We start from the raw sequence: 19,923 nt of genomic DNA, 5'->3' as shown, positions 1-19,923 counted from the left end.
AAATGGAGTTCTCAGCTAACTGTCCTGCAAAGGGGAAATACTATAAGCCCTGTACATTTGTCATTGATTCACTTGAGACAATCAAGATGGATAATGATAGTATAAATAGGACAGGTTGAAGAGCTGTCCTGGTACTCGATTGGACACACTGACTGTCAGGGACTTTGAGAACGAGATCTTCCGCATCTGCACAAGAGTGAACACTAACTGGTAGAGATGAGGAAGATGCAAAGGTCAAGGCTCTTTTATGTGACCTTTTTGCCCAAGACACTGTAAAGTGAGCACCTCAAGACATTTGTTGGATTTAGAATAAAGTTCAATGGAACACTCAGAAAGTGCTGTAGCACTTCTTTCCTTTGCCCTGCACATTACTGTGTGAACGTGCTTTACCCATTGCACATAAACGGCCTGACCATTCCAGCTTTTAGCTTAGACATCACATACCCTCAAAGCTGAAATGGAAACTTCTCAGGACCACAGAGTTGATTCAAGTTCCAAAGCCATTTAAATATGTGGGGTAAGGGGGACACTTGGTCTAAAATCTAAGAAACAAAATTTGTCAGATGTTATCTCCTAGTTTCTTTCCTGGCAGCTAAAACTTCTGACATATATCACATGACATCATTCTGTTTCTCAAGCATAATTCTGTAGGATGCTGGTGTATGTATGTAGTCCATTAAACAAGGACAATATTGTCTTTAATACTTACTGTTATTATATATTCTCAGACCCAGATAGTAGTTGTTACAGTGAGCTATTTTTAGGCTGCCAATTTTACTTTAAATTGGATAATATGGGGCTGAATTAAGACCATAGATCAGATAAGAGTCTTAGCTTTATGATTTAATTTCCTCTTTCTTCACCTTTATTACAATGCTAGATGACATACTCAAAATGCACGCAATGTTATTAATGAATTCACATCCCTTTGCTTTTGTTTGTTTCTGGTAAAACAAATTTGTCCTTGGAAACCCCACCCTAGTTACTTTAAAGCGATGTTGATTTATTTTCTCTACTAAGATCCCCTTTTGTTTCTTTTCTTGCAGTAAAAGTAGGCAGCTTGCTTTATCAAAAGTCATCTTAAAGATAATCCAAGTGTTGGAAGCTTTCTTATCTGGTTTTGGTAATTAAGAAAATCTGCCTTGGAGGCAGGCTGTGACACACCTCCTTGAGCACACATATTACCATATGAAAGGTCCTGAGTTCAAGCCTCCAGTCCCCACCTGCAAAGGGAAGCTTCACAGGAGTGGAACAGCACAGCAGGTCTCAACCTCTCTCTCTCTCTCTCTCTCTCTCTCTCTCTCTCTCTCTCCCTCCCTCTCCTCTCTCTCTCTCTCTGTCTTTATTCTCAATTTCTTTCACCCTCTACCAATAAATAAATAAATACTCAAAAAAGAATGAAAAGACAATGCTGGATGATTTTTTTCAGACAGGAGTACAGAGGGGAGGGGAAGCATCATAATAGTTATGCAAAAAGACTTTTATGCTTGAGGCTCCAAAGCCCCAGGTTCAATTGACATAATCATCATGAGTTTGAGCTGAGAAATACCCTGGTCTCTGTTTCTTATTATCTCTTTTTCTCATTAAAATAAAAAAATTAAATTAAATTAAAACTGAAACAAAAACAAAACAAACAAAAACCAAGCCAGAATGAGAGAGAGTTTAATGAAAGTTTAACTGTTTCTATGCCTGTGATAGAAATACCCATAGGAGTGGTTCTTCTCTGGGTCTCATACTGTGGTATGAAAATGAATAGATACTATTTTGTGCCTTGATGTAAAGAATGGGAAACTTGAATATATTCTTTGAATTAGGATGGAATGAATCATCTCATAGGGTAGTGATCCTTTGCCAAAGTAATGTTTTGAAGGTAGGGTGAAGATAATATTTCTTACCCTAGTCAAAGCATATAATAACTCCCACATACACATGGATATAGACTAAATTCTCTATTAGAATGGCCTTCAAAGCATGGAAGGATTGTTATCTTATTCTTTTTGTTATTATTATTATTATTATTGTAATCATTGTTGTCATTTCACTGTTCTTGATCAACCTCTTCAGACAGAGACAGATAGAGAAGGACAGCAAAGCACCAGAGTGGTGGGTACCGTTCTGGTTCAGTTGGTTTCAGGCTTGAAAGTGGCTGTTATCTGTGGCCCAGATAAACTCTCTTGTTGGCTCTGTCTTACTTTAGACTTGCCTTTTCAGGGTGTTTACTTAGTATATCTGAACTGTATTTCCTTTCTCTAGTTTCGTGTGTGCTGTTTCTTCTCTCCATATTTGCCTTTCCCTAGTAGGTGTCAAGATATACATACCCACATCTCAAGATCTAAAGCAAATACCATCGATTAAAATCAAACTATTATATATTATTTCTTTTTCTATGGCTGCTGTAATAGTGAAATTTAGTGATCATTAAAGAATTATAATTAAATATGACCCTATTTATTTCATAAATGACCTTATTTATTCATGTGAATTATGAGTTTATCTGAAAGGTAAAAAGAATGTCTTCATTAAGAGGTTAGATATATAAAGACAAAGTGATGAGACATACAGTGACATTGTATGTTTAGTATGTTTTGTATGGATAGTAGGTGCATGTTTACTTCATTATCTTTTCTTGTTTTCTGCTATATATATATTTAATATAAAAATATATCATTTTGATTATACCATAAATGTACACTTTTTTTTTTTGGTGCTGCCATCAAGCACTTCCTTTCCCAGTGCAGATTCATGAGCCTTCTTCTATTTTTTTTCCTTTTATTTTAAACATTTTTTCTTTTGTTGGGAGATTAATGTTTTATAGTCGCCAGTAAATACAATAGTTTGTATTTAAAATATTTGGACAGAGATGCAGAGAATCTGATATGGAAGTGGGCGATAGAGAGAGATGCAGAGAATCTGATATGGAAGGGGGCGATAGAGAGATGCAGAGAATCTGATATGGAAGGGGGCGATAGAGAGATGCAGAGAATCTGATATGGAAGGGGGCGATAGAGAGATGCAGAGAATCTGATATGGAAGGGGGCGATAGAGAGGGAGAGAACAAGAGAGAGATACCTGCAGCCCTGTCTGACTGTTTGTGAAGCTTGTCCCAGCAGACGGGCACCTGGAGGTTGAACTCGGGTCCTTGAGTATGGTGACCTGGGCACTCAGCCTAGCGGCCACCACCCACATAGGCACTCAGCCTAGCGGCCACCACCCACATGAGCACTCAGCCTAGCGGCCACCACCCACATGGGCACTCAGCCTAGCGGCCACCACCCACATGAACACGCAGCCTAGCAGCCACCACCCACATGGGCACTCAGCCTAGCGGCCACCACCCGCATGAGCACTCAGCCTAGCGGCCACCACCCAACCCCATCACTGTCACTTTATTTCTACCTGTGCTTCTCTATTCTAGTTTTTCAAGAAATTCAGAATTGTGACTTTTAAGCACATTTTTAAAATTAAGTAAACCAGATGTTTACATAATGAACACTAAAAAAAAAAATTCAACTTTGAATCAGTTCCTTTGTCTTATGATGGAAAGCTAAGTAATGACTTTAGATAAATTTTACATATGATTTTCCTATTTCTTTATGGATTTTTTTTTTGTATTTTAAATGATTCCTTGGATGTTGGTGTGCATTTGGAAAGTCTTTAAGTCTCTATTGTGTGCTATATCTGGCAGAGTTCAAGTACAAAGCCAATGAGTAATAACTGATAAGTGATTGATTTCTTTGCATAACTAACTGTATGTGCAGTCGTCCAGAAACAGCACTGAACTTGTGCATGCAGGCAGACTGCGACAGCTACACTCTTTCTAGAAAACATGCGGTTTGTTGCATTTGCTCATTAGGTACTTTGAAGGAAGGCCCAGAGGGAGATTGTTGTTAAAATTCGGGAAGGCTCTGGCTGGCCGGGCTAGCTTCACGGGCGGGTAACAGAGACGACCAGACACACGGCTGGGCAGGGAAGCTGTATTTCTTTATTCAGGAACAACGATTCATAAACTAAACCAAACTAATCACCAAACAGAACTCTGCTGTCTCTTTGCGGCGGCGCAAGCACTCTCTCTTACTCTGCAACTCAGGAACCCCTCTCACAAGCACTCTCTCTAACTCTCGAACTCTCGCACTCTCGAACTCCGGAACTCAGGAACTCTGTCTAACTCAGGAACTCAGGAACTCTGGCTAACTCTGGCACTCTCGAACTCAGGAACCCTCTCCCTTACTCTCGAACTCAGACACTCTCCAACTCATGAACTCAGGAACCCTCCCTCAGGGTTCCTTGGGGCGGGGCCAAGCAGGCCCGCGAAATTAATTGGACTGATCCAATTCTCTTGGTTTGGGGAGGGCTAGAACAAACCAATGTAACGCATACGACAATTCCCCCTTTTCTTTTTAACTAAATGACTATAGTATCAAGGGTGTGGGGTGAACAGAAACATATATAACCAAAACCAGCATGTTGCCAAGGGAAGGCCTGAGGGGGCCATATCTGAAAAAAAAACATTTCTTGCCTCTGGGGGGCTACTTGCCTCGACCGGGCAATTGCATGGGGGCGGGGAACGGCCTAGGGTCCCACAGGCAGCTGGCTGCAACTTACTTACTATGAAAAAATAATTGTCGTATGCGTTACATTGGTTTGTTCTAGCCCTCCCCAAACCAAGAGAATTGGATCAGTCCAATTAATTTCGCGGGCCTGCTTGGCCCCGCCCCAAGGAACCCTGAGGGAGGGTTCCTGAGTTCATGAGTTGGAGAGTGTCTGAGTTCGAGAGTAAGGGAGAGGGTTCCTGAGTTCGAGAGTGCCAGAGTTAGCCAGAGTTCCTGAGTTCCTGAGTTAGACAGAGTTCCTGAGTTCCGGAGTTCGAGAGTGCGAGAGTTCGAGAGTTAGAGAGAGTGCTTGTGAGAGGGGTTCCTGAGTTGCAGAGTAAGAGAGAGTGCTTGCGCCACCGCAAAGAGACAGCAGAGTTCTGTTTGGTGATTAGTTTGGTTTAGTTTATGAATCGTTGTTCCTGAATAAAGAAATACAGCTTCCCTGCCCAGCCGTGTGTCTGGTCGTCTCTGTTACCCGCCCGTGAAGCTAGCCCGGCCAGCCAGAGCCTTCCCGAAATTTTAACAACAAATGGCGCCCACGTGGATCTGACCTGCGCATCTCTCAGATAAGTAAAGACAATTTGGCTACCTATGCACTATGGCCTTCTCTTCTGCTTGTGGAGAGATCTCCAAAGGCCTCTGCTCTTTCTTCACTAGACTGTTTTGCTGTTTCTGGAACATTTATGTCTGGACCACTCTGTGGTTTCCACTCGCTCGGGCGAACTCAGAACAGCCAGCGGGAATAGCCAGCGGGCGGGAGGCGAGGCGCAGAGCTGCTGTTTCCACCTGGTGGAACAGCCAGCCAGCCGGCTGCGCCCAGACAACCCCACGCACTGCGTCTGCAACCCCGCAGCCCCGCAGCCCGCAGGAGGCCTACGCCACCATGCAAGAGCCCGATGCCAGCACGCTAGAGCCCGATGCCAACATGCTGGAGCCCGATGCCAACATGCTGGAGCCTGAGGCCAACATGCTGGAGCCCGATGCCAACATGCTGGAGCCTGAGGCCAACATGCTGGAGCCCGAGGCCAACATGCAAGAGCCTGAGGCCAGCCCACAGGAGCCGGCTCTCCACCGCGTGGCGCAGGGCACTGGACGCGTGATCCCTCCACACTGCTCGGCCACTGCGAACAGGGCAGCAGACATGGCAAGGCCATGGGGCAGGGCCGCGGCGTTCTATCATGGCCACCACCCCTGGGCACCTAGGCTCACGCCTTCTACAAAGATGGCCTGCCTGCCCTCTTTCTATGAATTCTGGAACCATCCCGGGCCTCCCGGACCCCCGGGCTCCCTGCCGAAACTGGGCACACGAGATCTCCAGCCGCCGGTCCGGTCTGAAGGCAGACAAGCTGGAGTACGCAGAGATTTGTGCAGAGATCGCAACCTGCAATTCCTAGAAGTGGAGCTGTGCGGGAAGCCACCTCCGGATGGTGAACCCCCCCCAACAACTAAGACAGTACAGATTTAAATTCGTGTTTAAAATGACATGTCTTCGTAACATAGGTTTCTCTCCTCGTGTATTAATGACTATGTTTATGTGTATGTTTAAAGTTTGGTAAACAGTAGCTTTAAGGCTAAATTCTTACTAGTCAAAGATAAATGAAAAAGGTTTTCAACGTAATTCTCATAAAGATAAAAATTAACTTACATTTAAAGTTTGAGGTAAAAATTAGTTAACAATCAATATATTTCAACTAAGTTGGTCTAAACAAAAGGTTAAATAGACTTGTTGATATGTAAAACACTACCTTCTCTATTAGAAATGGTAGATCGCACAATGGCTATGCTAATTATTCTCATTCCTGAGGTTTCCTCTCCGGCCCACACCTAGGGTGTGTCTCCATCTTGAATGGGTGTAACAAAAGGTTAAAAGACGTTGTTGATATGTAAAAGTCTCAAATTCCTTCTCTATTAGAAATGTTAGATCGTGCAGTAGATATGCTAATAACAAGTTTTGTTTCATAGTAAGTAAGTTGCAGCCAGCTGCCTTTGGGACCCTAGGCCGTTCCCCGCCCCCATGCAAATGCCCGTCGAGGCAAGTAGCCCCCCAGAGGCAAGAAATGTTTTTTTTTTTCAGATATGGCCCCCTCAGGCCTTCCCTTGGCAACATGCTGGTTTTGGTTATATATGTTTCTGTTCACCCCACACCCTTGATACTATAGTCATTTAGTTAAAAAGAAAAGGGGGAATTGTCGTATGCTTTACATTGGCTTGTTCTAGCCCTCCCCCTCCAAGAGAATTGGATGAGTCCTGTTAATTTCGCGGGCCTGCTTGGCCCCGCCCCAAGGGACCCTGGGAGAGGGTTCCGGAGTCCGAGAGTTCCTGAGTTCCCCAGTGACAGAGTTCCTGAGTTCCGGAGTTCGAGAGTGCGAGGGTGCGAGAGTTTCTGAGTTCGAGAGTAAGGGAGAGGGTTCCTGAGTTCGAGAAAAAAAGAAAGACTGCTTGCGCCGCCGCAAAGAGACAGCAGAGTTCTGTTTGGTGATTAGTTTGTCTTAGTTTGTGAATCGTTGTTCCTGAATAAAGAAATACAGCTTCCCTGCCCTGCCGTTGTCTCCGCGCGTCTCTGTTCACCACCGTGAAGCAAGCCCGGCCAGAGCCTCTGAAAATTTTAACAACAGGAGATTATGTAGCAAGCATTACTGGTAGGAAAGGTCTTCAGCTTTGCCTGATTAGGTTATCACTCACCTAAGTCAAATCACACTAATCCTTTGATCTGATTCTAACTAATTAAGAGCCTCTAGGTAGGAAAAGCCGAGAAGTTGGGCAACTACTTAAAAGCCCACTACTAAAGCAGTTTCAGGTCATAGTGTCGAATACATCAAAATAAGAACAGTTCTAGAGGGAAACTGAATCTGTAATTTTTCTGTTTTTCATACTTTGGACAAACTGAAATTAAAACCTTTCATTGACCTCAGTGTTTTTACTTTCTTTTTATTTTTTCAGTTCTTTCTTTTTGGTTTATCTCATTGCCAGAACTTCACCACTATGAGTTGATATTTCCACATAGAAATAGAAAGACATTGAGGACTGAGGGAGGGAGACACCACAGTACTGAAGTGTCCTGCAATGCACTGGGGTTGTAATTGAACCTGAGTTATATGCATGACAAAGCAAGCATACTTTCCAAGTGAGTTATCAATTCCTCAACAACCCCCAATTTTTATATTTTTTAAGGGGAGAAAAAAATCCTACTAGGTAACACATGAGTGAAAGTGTCTATTCTTGTGATAATAATAATATTGTTCTTCTTTTAGGAATAAGAGTAAAAGAATATTTGGCCTCTCCACTGTGTTCATTTAAATATGAGTGAGAGGGGCCAGGCAGTGGCGCACCTGGGTAAGTGCTTATACTACAGTGTTCAAGGACCTGGGTTCAAGCCCCTGATCCCCACCTGCAGGGGGACAGCTTCCCAAGTGGTGAAGCAGGGCTGCAGGTGTCTCTCTGTCTCTCTCCATCTCTATCTCCTCCTCCCCCTCAATTTCTCTCTCTGACTCTATCCAATAATAAATAAATAAAATTTAAAATAAATTAATAAATAAATATGAGTGAGAGTAAATATCCTTAAAACAACCAAAACCAGGCCAGGCTGCTGTCCATCCAGTAGAGTACACACATCACTATGCACAAGGGCCTGGGTTCAAGCCCCTGTTCTCCATCTACAGGGGGGATCTTTACCTGTCTTGAAGTAGTGCTGCAAGTCTCTCTCTCCCTTTTCCCCTGCACTCTCAATTTATCTCTTTCTCTAGAATGAAGGAAGGAAAATGGCCACTAGGAGTGGTGGACTTTTTGTGCAGGCACGGAGCCCCAGTGACACCCCCGGTGGCAAATAATAATAATAAAATATAAATTAAAATGTAAAATACATGGTGTATATAAGCACACACTGCGTTATAGATCATTCCCCTCTTTTTTTTTTCCTCCAGGGTTATTGCTGGGCTCGGTGCCTGCACCATGAATCCACCGCTCCTGGAGGCCATTTTTTTCCCCTTTTTGTTGCCCTAGTTGTTGCAGCCTCATTGTGGTTATTATTGCCATTGTTGACGTTGCTTTGTTGTTGGATAGGACAGAGAGAAATGGAGAGAGGAGGGGAAGACAGAGAGAGAGGGGAGAGAAAGATAGACACCTGCAGACCTGCTTCACCGCCTGTGAAGCGACTCCCCTGCAGGTGGGGAGCCGGGGGCTCGAACCGGGATCCTTACGCCGGTCCCTGCCCCGACTCCCCATTCCCCTCTTTTTAACAATGAAATTTATGCAAGATTGGATATCTAAAAGACAGTTCGATTTCTATGAAATGTTAGATTCCATGGCATCTCAAAGAGCCACATTGCTGAAGGAGAATTGTCTCAAGTTTATGTAAAGGGATTAACTGCTGAACTTCTCCTTTGCTGGAGACAAAGGTATTCTGCTGCTTCCACTTTCAGTTCTACTCTGTCATTGGTTCACTTTGTGATACAAATAATCTGAGACAAAAAAATCAATTGTTTGCTTCTCTAGACAGTTTTCAGAAGTATCTGAAAACCAATTTATAATTACAATTCATATATAACTTTCCACAATATAACTATTCTTTAAAAGCTACTTTCTTGTCTATAATTAAATCATAAAATCTTCTACTTTGAAATATATGCCAAAATCATTTTAGATGGTATATTAGATATATATGTACTATATAGATGGCAATATATATATATATGGCAATGACCTAAAAAATCAAGTCATTTGTCACTTCTGAGTTTTAAGGCACTTACTCTTACTAACGTATATAGTTACATCCAGAAGTAAGAATCTGTGTTTGTAGAAACTTTTTATTCATTTGCCCAATTCCAAAAATGTTGTTTAGGATACTAAAGGAAATTAATATAAAAGATAATATTCTTACACATAAAAATATGCTTATTGAGTCTATAATAATTTTTCTTTTCTGAGCATAAAACCCATATATACCTTGTGTTTATAGTAAACCATCAAACTTATTTATTTTGAACAGGCCTAGCTTTTGCATGGAGTTGATTTCTTTAGGAATAAATTCCATTTAAAATTTTCCATTTATGATATGAGAACATATTATAGTTTATAACCCTAAAAAAATTCTATCAGCAACTCCTATTCAACAGATAATACACTGTAAACAAAGCAAAGAAATATACATAAAGCAAACATGTCATGTGACTACATAAAGTAGTACAATATAAAATAAAAACATATGAGCCAAAACAGATAACAAAAATATTTTGAAGTTATAATAGATTCAGCCAATCACAAAATGAAAACTTCAAGCTAGAGAGCCATGGGAGTAAACAACAGTGAATATCAGTTGAAAGAAGCATAAATGAATAAAGGGTGATAGGGAGCCCCTAGTCCATACATATAGTTCCTGGATGAAATTCCAGTGAGAACTTAATTTATTCACTTACTGTCAAATGGATTTTCAAAGTGTTTTTTTTTTTTTCTTCAACTTTTGGTAAAAAGGCCTAATTGAAGTCTAAGAAATTTGGATTCACAACTATGTGGTGTTATTATTTCTTTTTTAATTTTAATTTTATTTATTTATTATTGGATAGAGACAGAGAGAAATTGAGAGGGAGAAGGAAATAAAGAGGGAGAGAGACAGAGGGACACCAGCAGCCCTGCTTCACCACTCCTGAGGCTTTCCTCTGCCTGCAGGTGGTTTGGCCTATGTACATGAGGATGTACTGTAATGGGAGCACTTAACCAGGTGCGCCACCACCTGGCCCTTGGTGTTATTAGTTCTTAGAACTAGTCAATAATATATCCTACCCTTTTGTTGTTGTTGTTTTCTGAGCTCTTTCATTTTTTAGTCGAAGGGATTAATGGTTTACAGTCAACAATAAAATAAAGTAACAAAAAACAAAAATACAGTAGGTTCTACATGTATAACATTTCTCAGTTTTCCACCTAACAATTCAACCCCCTCTTGGTCCTCTGACATCATGTTCTAAGACCTGAACCCCAGAGTCCTTTACTTTGGTGCAATACACCAAACCCAGCCCAACTTCTGCTTTATGTTTTCTTATTGTTTAACTTCCTTTTTTTTTAATTTATTGTTGGTGGTTTAATAATGATCGACACGATTGTGAGATAAGAGGGGCACAATTCATAAAAGTTCCACTATCCCCTTCATTGGAAGGCTCCCTATTCTTTATGGTAAAAATTATTTTTTTTATAGGAGTCAGGGTGGTGGTACACTTAACTGAGTGCACAGTGTGCAAGGACAGGGTTTCAAGCCTTTGGTCTCAACCTGCAGCGAGGAAACGTCCCAAGTGGTGAAGCAGTGGTGTAGGTGTCTCTCATTCTCTATTCCTGTCTACATCCCCCTTCCCTCTCAATTTTTCACTCTCTAATAAATGTCTCTATCATGTTTGTCTCTACCCAATAAATGAATAAGTAAGAGTTACTTTAAGGTATATTTATATACTGAAAGAAATAGAATAGGGTGATTTTCAGGCTAATACAGTGACAGAGATCTCACCCCAGGCCTCACATATTGCAAGTCTAGTGCTCTACCTGCAGAGTTTCCTCCCTAGCCATGGACTAATACTGTCACGTTGGACTTTGTAAAGGAAACTGATAACAGACTCCACCTTCTGTACCCCATAATAACCCTAGGTCCATGCTCCCAGAGGGATAGAGAATAGGAAAGCTTCCAATGGAGGGGATGGGATATGGAACTCTGGTGGTGGGAATTGGGTAGAATTGTACCCCTGTTATCCTATGGTCTTGTTGACCATTATTATTAAATCAATTTTTTAACAGAAGAGTAGGCAAGTACAAAACAGCCCACAATAGATGTCTGACACTCAGAGGAGGAAGCACTGAATATTTGGGGACTTCAAATAACCAGAGAGAAAATGTGGCAAACGTTCTCATGGAACTGTTTGAAAAATGAGAACTCCAGTCACTCTGCCAGGTTCTGGGAAAAGCAAGGTAGGTACAGAATTGTGTGGTCTAACTGGTACTACACAATTTAAGTGTTGAGTATGTAGGGAAACTTTGAACAGTAGGTGTTGACCTAGACTGGGGGTGGGGGGAAGTGAAGAGTAAGAAAGGCTTTCTAAAGCAAGTGATGTCTGGGTTGAGACGTGAAGGATATATAGACATGATCTAGATGAAGAAGAGAAAGAAGAGAGAAAAATAATGTGTATGAAAACTTGGGAGTGAGTGAAAATATGAAATCATGAGAGTTAAAAAAAATCAGTAGAGCAACATAGATCCTCCATATTGGTGAGAGGTAAGAAATTAATTTGAAGATAGGAGGCCAGATGGTGGTGTACCTAACTGAGCTCATGTTACCATGTGCAAAGACCGAGGATTAATGCCCTGCTCCCCACCTGCAAGGGGGATGCTTCAGGAGTGCTGAAGCAGACCATTAAGTGTCTCTCTTTCTCTCTACATGTATCATATATCTTCTCCTTTCTAGGAGAGACAGAGAGGGAAAGAGAGAGGAGGGATGAGGAGAGACACTGTGAATGGTAGATTTGTCATGTAGGCACCAATCCCCAGAGATAACCCTGGTGGTAATTGAAAAAAAAAAAATCTGTAGGTAAAGATAAGACAATCTGGTTTGACTTATTTTGCTGGAATATGTAACCAGAAGCTATCTGACTATGACAGAAGCAGTGAATTATCCATAAAATGCAACAGCAGTGGTTGTTGATGTTAGCGAGGATGTTTTCAGTAGAGGGCAGGTAGCGGAATTTGGGGATACTCTTACAGCACTTCACCCTCTTTTCCTCAACCCTTAAAAGGCAATTCCATCTGCTTGTGTAAAGACTTCAGAAAAATCAAACTAATGTTTGGAAAACCCAGAGAGTTACTGGAAATACCACCTGCAACCAGTCTTGCCATTTTTTTTTAAATTTATTTATTAATGAGAAACATAGGAGGAGAGAAAAAGAGCAGAGCGAGAGGGCCAGACATCACTCTGGTACATGTGCTGCCGGGGATTGAACTTGGGAACTCATGCTTGAGAATCCGATGCTTTATCCACTGTGCCACCTCCCAGGCCACCAGTCTTGGCATTTTCAAGCCGTGTTGCTCTGGGCTTCCTCTAAGAACCAGGTGTGCTGTATCAAGTGAGGCTCACCTCTATTGTCAGAATTCAGATAGGCCTTGTGCCAATTTAATCAACTGTGACATCTTCATGATAGTGAATAGGTTTGATCTTAATTTTCTGTTTCCCCCAAATAGTTAACATTGCGCCAGATAGTGAAATTTTGTTAGCTAAAAGTTTTCATTTTAGACGATTAATCTACCTGAGCAAGGAATAGTCCACAAGAACCAAACAGTTTGGAATCTAACAGATGTTAGCATCCTTCTGTCTTTCATAAGACTGAATAAAATTTCATTTTTATTGCAACATCTTATCACTGTAGTGACTATGGATATAGAATTTTATGTAGCTCTTCTTATCTTGCAACTCTTTGCATGAGAATTAACAGCTGTGTCACTGCAGTTTCCATTTGTTTTTAAAATATTTTCTCTTATATACTTGGTGCTCCTTCCTGCCTTCCTTCCTTCCTTCCTTCTTTCTTTTTTACAGAAAGCCACAGACTGGCAAAGAAAGAGGGAGGGGGAGAGGGAGAAAGGAAGAGAGGGAGGAAGAGAGAGGAAGAAAGAGAGAGAGAGAGAAAGAATGAAAGAAAGAGAGGGCGTAGCACTGAACCTTTCTTTGATGTGGTGGGATCCATTCAAACCTGGGTCACACACATGACAAAGTAGCACACTACCCAAGTGAGCCATTGCTATTTTATCAGCCTTTATCTACTCTTCTTTTCTATTCAAAATACACTGCAAAAATCAGGTAGCTCCTGCCCAAGGCTTAGAATAGAATAACAACAACGGAATTTATCCTAGTCAGTGTTTACTCCATCAGTCATCATCTAACCTACTATTAGGAGAATATTGCCAAACTTAACTAAATACTTCTGCATCAATTAAATCATACAACGAAAGACCGCATTCCCAAATATCTATAGTGAATTTCACTTATACTTCTTTAAGAGTCTTTAGCATAATCTGCTCTTATCTTTAGTAATAGTGTATATTTTGATCTTTTCTTCCTGTAGTAACAGAAAGGGACCCTGCAGTCTTTTGTATGTATAGCACCATAAAAGTGTCTCACGGCCCAACACTTTTTCAAAACTATTTTTAAATTAAGAGAGCAGAACAACAAGAAACAGGGAAAGAACACGAGGGAGCCCGAGAGCAAAGTGCTGCTTCAGCATCCATGGAATCCTTGCTGCTCCCGGCTGGTGCTATGAATGAACTCAAGTGTTTGTCATACATTCATTCAGAAGGTACTCTACCACTGAACTACTTCCCTGTCCAATTCTATCGTTCTTTATTCCTAACTCCTGACTTGGTGATAAATTATTTTAAGTCAAGATATTTTCCAGAAGGTGTGATCTCATGGACAAAGCAAGTTAAATAAAGTGATATGTTCTCTTACTAATGACACACTAGTAAACATCATGATGGTATTAGGTGCTGTGTTTCCAGTTGCCACCAATTAAAAACCAAAGTGTAGCCTGTAGACATTGACCTTAGGCTGACTGTTCTTGTCAGTGCAGATAGCAACTTCTTAACATATATATTAGAAATGTAGAGAATAGAGTAAATGGATATCACGGGAGTCGGGCTGTAGTGCAGCGGGTTAAGCGCAGGTGGCGCAAAGCACAAGGACCGGCATAAGGATCCCGGTTCAAACCCCGGCTCCCCACCTGCAGGGGAGTCGCTTCACAGGCGGTGAAGTAGGTCTGCAGGTGTCTATCTTTCTCTCCTCCTCTCTGTCTTCCCCTCCTCTCTCCATTTCTCTCTGTCCTATCCAACAACGACAACAACAATAATAACTACAACAATAAAACAACAAGGGCAACAAAAGGGAATAAATAAATAAAATAAATATTTTTTAAAAATGGATATCGCAATACTGAGGATGTTATAGAAGCTATAGATATTGTAGAATCTATTATAAGAATCATAGTGATTTTACACTGGCTAAAGCAATTTTTATTTTCTATGAAGACTCTTTATTGCTATTGCTACATCACTTTTATAGGATAAGATTTTAATAGGAGTTTTATCTTATGCATAGTCTTAATTGAACTCCTCAAACTTTTTAAGAAATTCAGAGAATGAATAGTAAAATATTTATTTTAATGAGACTTTGTTTGAATATAATCTTTTAAAAAATTTCTTAATTGGGGAATTAATGTTTTACATTTGACAGTAAATACAATAGTTTGTACATGCATAACATTTCCCAGTTTTCCATATAATACTACAACCCCCACTAGGTCCTCTGTCATCCTTTTTGGACCTGTATTCTCCCCCACCTCACCCCCACCCCAGAGTCTTTTATTTTGGTGCAATATGCCAATTCCAGTTCAGGTTCTACTTGTGTTTTCTCTTCTGTGAATATCTCAATATCCCCACAGGGCCCATAAAAAAATAAACATCTTTTTGAAAAGTAGAAGATAATGCATTTGCAAGAATATATTCCTCTGAGAAAAATATGCCCCCCCCCAGAATAACACCATTATATTTCCTTTTTCTTCAATTTGCAATTTAATTTTAGTCACACTTTATGCCCATATCTGCATGACAAAAAGGTGTGACATCTTTCCTTAAGCACCTCTTTATACTTTGAATGCCTGAAGAGACACTTAGGGAACCAAAGAGGGATAACAATTGTCAAGTCTCTTATTATAACAACTAAAATAGCACTCCAGTCTTCACCTCATTAGATCTCATTTGCAGATTGTTTTCTCCCTTGTGGAAGTTGTGGGAGGAATATTAGTCAGCAATTTGCATGGCAGCTCAGTAACACCATCTAGTAGATTACATGGAAGTATAACTATCTAAGGGCTTGTTGTTCTTGTTTGTTTTTTTATTTATTTATATTGTCTTCAATACTAAAGTGGTCTATCCAAATTGGTTCTTACGAATAGTCAGAGGCTCTGCTCACTCAAACCACCCTGTAGTTTAGCTGAAACTCACACAAACACAAGAGATCGTTGTTTTCAAAGACAGATAACTTTTTGAGGAATAATACAAAAAGTATTCTCATTTTCTCAATGTTAAGACAATACCAAAAATTACCCAAAATGTCTAGCCTCTTTTTTTTTAGCCAGACTAAAAGAAAAAAAAAAAAAAAACTCTCATGAGGTTTTAAAGAGACAAAGTTTTTGAGGTAAACCAGGATTAGTCTGATATGTCAGTTGTCTGAATGTTGTATTGAATCTTCCTGTTCTCTCATGATAGCGATAGGGTCCGTGGTTGAGTGTTACAACTGCCATTTTTGAGAAAATAATATCTGGAAAAAATATGACAGTGACTATACCTTTAATTCTCTGAACAACTCGTTGAAGTAAATAGTTACTCCCTTATGAAAGAGAAGGAAACAATCACAAGTAATTATGAATTTCTTCATGGGGTTAAATCTAGTATTAGGTCAAAACTGAAGTCTAATGTGAAAACATGCTCTCAACAGCTGAGCATTCAAAAAGAGTGCCTGAAAGGAAATAACGGGAAATTAGGACTGTCAAACTCTTCTTTTGGGTAACATTAAAACAATTTCCATTTTGCCATTATGATTCTCTACCCAGGGCAATAACTGCACCCAGTTTGATTAAGGATTAAGATTAACATTTCTTATGATTCCTTTCTGAGATAAGTACTGTTAGAAATGTGAGTAGGAAAAATCATGCAGAGAGAGAGAGGGGGGTGGAGAGGCAAAGCAGGCTTTATTAGGGAAAGTCTCTGTGGGACGATGCTTGGCACAGAGACTTCCAGAGAGAGAGTCATGAATTGGGGTGGAGAAAATTCAGGTATATACGGGATGCAAGTTCTGGGCATGTTGGGGATTTGAAGAGAGGGGCAAGAGAATGGGAAAGAGCAGTTTTAGGGTGGGGGAAATTCCATCTGCGTCAGGCCAGGTCACAGGTTGCAGAAGACCTTTCTGTTGCTTGGTCTTCAGTTATCAGGTAGAGCAGTGATAGTCTCTGAAGCGAACACTTCCTTTACTTAGTGTGGTTGGGAGAAAAGTGCCTCCTGACAAGGTGGGTAGGAATTGAGGTGTTAGTTAGAATTCTTTTCCTGTGGCAGGTTTCTACAAATCTTTTTTTTTTTAATTTTTTAAAAATATTTATTTATTTTCCCTTTTTGTTGCCCTTATTGTTTAACATTGTTGTGGTTATTGATGTCATCATTGTTGGCTAGGACAGAGAGAAATGGAGAGAGGAGGGGAAGACAGAGGGGGGGAGAGAAAGATAGACACCTGCAGACCTGCCTCACTGCCTGTGAATCGACTCCCCTGCAGGTGGGGAGCGGGGCTCGAACCGGGATCCTTACGCCGGTCCTTGCGTTTTGCGCCACGTGTGCTTAACCCGCTGCGCTACGTCCCGATTCCCCTACAAATCTTCTTTAAGTACTATGTTGTTCAACTTAGATTACTCTAATGTGATAACATGGAGTGAGGAGGTTAGACAATAGACATCTCTTTCTTTTTTCATTCCTTCCTTCTTTCCTTCCTTCTTTCTTTTCTTGTTTCCATACTTGTAATAAAGCTAAAGTATAGACCCTAGAGCTGCCTCATTCCCTCCCCTCCCCTCCCCTCCCCTCCCCTCCCCTCCCCTCCCCTCCCCTCCCCCCCGACCACCATGCCAGGCCTTCCTTGGATCACCTGCTTTTGCAGCCTGGACTCACTGGAACTCCTGCTGCAGTTGAGCAAAGGGTCGAGGTTCCAGAGTTGATCATACCGCTTAATTTCTGCTGTGATGCAGTCCAGCCTCCTCCCCACTGTGACTCGAGCCTCCCCCAGCTCTTGTTTGACTAACATTAGACCCAGAAATTTAAAGACCACATTGGACCCATCCAGCAAGGTCAGTTCCTCCTTCAGGATATTATTATCTGTTAGTTGTGCTTCAAACTTCTGCCACCCTGACATAGATTTATTTACTCAAGTCCCTCTGTGGTTGTTGGTATTTCTCCACTTCTCCCTGTAGCTTTTTCTGGATCATTTCAGCCATGGAAGGGACGAATACCTGTGGAGAGGGGCTAGGCAGTATCACACTTTGAAAGGACCCTGAGTTTCCTGTTGTGGCCTGTGAAAAGGACTCTTGAGAGGTGGCCTCAAGGGACACTGCTGCGTCTTGGGTCCAGGATATCAACTGTATCTCGACTTAAGGGAGTGGAGGGGCGACAGGAGACCCCGGAAGCCCTCAACCAAAACCCTTCCTACTCACGCTTTCCCTACAATATTCAAACATTTATTTACGTTTTACATGTCACTCATTTCTGGAGGCTGACCCCCAACACACACAGAAATTTTCTCAACCGAAACTGGAGACTTTATTCCACCAAACAAAGAATGACCAAAAAGCCAACAGGTTAAAAAAGGCATGGGGGAACTCACCAAACAGGGACTCTTAAAGAGAGAGGTAATAGAGCATCCCTGAGTTACTGGGATCCCAGCACTGTGAGTACCATCTGACTGTCCAGACTGCCGCACAATGTAAGTGTCTGACCAAGGAACACCCAAGGGTACTACATACATAGTCACTCGCTCTTCTAAAGATCAGATATGACACAAACAAATTTAGGAGTTGCCAATGTTGGCCTCAGAAGAAATGATGAAAGTTCAGCATAAGGAAATAAATAGATGAAGACTATGATGATAAATGGGTTGTTTCTAGACTGTGGGAATGGTGGGGAGGGCATGGTGTTTAGTCTGATATAAAGAAAGTCCAAATATTTACCTCATATGCTTTAACCAGACAAATAATTTTCTACTTCTTGAATTCATTTTCAATATGGAATGAACATTTTCTGGAAAAAAAAAAGTTGCGCGCTACTTTTCCATGTCTCTAGTTGTTACTGAAATATTTTTGACAGTACAGTGATATGATCATATTTGAATTTCAGAACTTTAACTTTGGTTCCAGGATAGAAAAATAGATGAGCAGAAATTAAAACTAGAATAAAAGAGACATTTCAATAGCTATGGTAGTATAGGCAAGTAGTTAATATAGTGACAACAGGAATGGACAAAGTGAAATGAAAAAATATATATCCTTATTAAAAAAAAAATAGGTAGAGAGTATTTCCATGAGTAGAACACGTGTTTTCCATGTGTTAAGACCCTATGTTTAATCACCTGTACCACATAAAAACTCTAAAGACTAAACTGGATGAAATTCCTTGTATGTTCTAGTGGTTCTCTGATATATATATATATATATATATATATCAAGACATAAAATAAGGGAGTTGAATCAGTAGAATTTTGCAGGCAAGAGGAGGTCCTAGGCTAAATCCCTGGTTCTATAATTTTCAAAGTAGCACTAATATGAACTTGATGAGGCAAGGCAAGATGGAATAACAACTCTCAGATTTCTATTTTAGATAATTATGTTAATAATGGTACTTAGTCTACAGAGAAATATTGGAGAAAGAGCAGACTGCTAGAGGATGATGGAGATGACATTTTGGGACATAAACCTTCCAGGTTGCAGGATATATATATTTAAAGTTCAGGAAAAGTTGAGGATGTATAATTTGGTATTCCAAACAACATAGTATGAAAGAAAGCTATTTTAAAGAATATACAAAGATGAACATAAAGAAATGAAATTGTGATGTATCATGAGCAAATACTAGGTAATGGAAATTAGAAACTGAAAAAAATTGCTGTCTTGAAAGTACTGTGTTCCATGTCAAATGGAATTGCAATTACAGAAGCCAGACCTTCCACCTTCTGTGTCCCATAAAGATCTTTGGTCCATATACCTAGAGAAGTTAAATGTTAGGAGATAATACCAGAGGACTTTAAACTCCAATTCCATCAAGACTTCAAGATCCGGAGAAAGAAGAGAGAGAGGGAAAAAAATTAGGACACTCAGAAATAGTAGGTGTGACTTAGAAAGGAAAAGAAGACAGAATGATAGGGAAAAAATGGATATATATATATATGTATATATATATATACACATATACATATATATATGTACATAGGTAGATGGTTATAGAAATAATAGGTAACTCATCTGAGATCTTGGGAAAATTAATACAGTTTCTAGTGGAGGGAATGGGGACACAGAACTTTGGTAGTAGGAACAGAGTATAAGATACACCCGTTATCTTATAATTTTGTAAATCACTAATAAAGTTTTTAAAAGATAATGTTACATTTGAAATAACTAACTTCCTTTAATCATCTTCTTTTTAAATGAACTGATTAAGTTTCCTTATGTTTTATTGGACAGTTAGTGAATGGCTTACAGTACAGTTGTTGACACCTGGATACAATGTCTCA

General features: G+C 40.4%; 1 pseudogene; it reads right to left on the bottom strand.

Moving 5' to 3' along the window:
* Window positions 1-16,075: 16,075 nt before the first annotated feature.
* Window positions 16,076-17,638, bottom strand: LOC132541448 (prefoldin subunit 6-like; annotated as a pseudogene).
* Window positions 17,639-19,923: the final 2,285 nt, after the last annotated feature.

This window comes from Erinaceus europaeus, chromosome 1, assembly GCF_950295315.1.
Source record: "Erinaceus europaeus chromosome 1, mEriEur2.1, whole genome shotgun sequence".
NCBI classification, from domain to species: domain Eukaryota; kingdom Metazoa; phylum Chordata; class Mammalia; order Eulipotyphla; family Erinaceidae; genus Erinaceus; species Erinaceus europaeus.
This window is presented reverse-complemented; position numbering and strand designations above follow the sequence as displayed.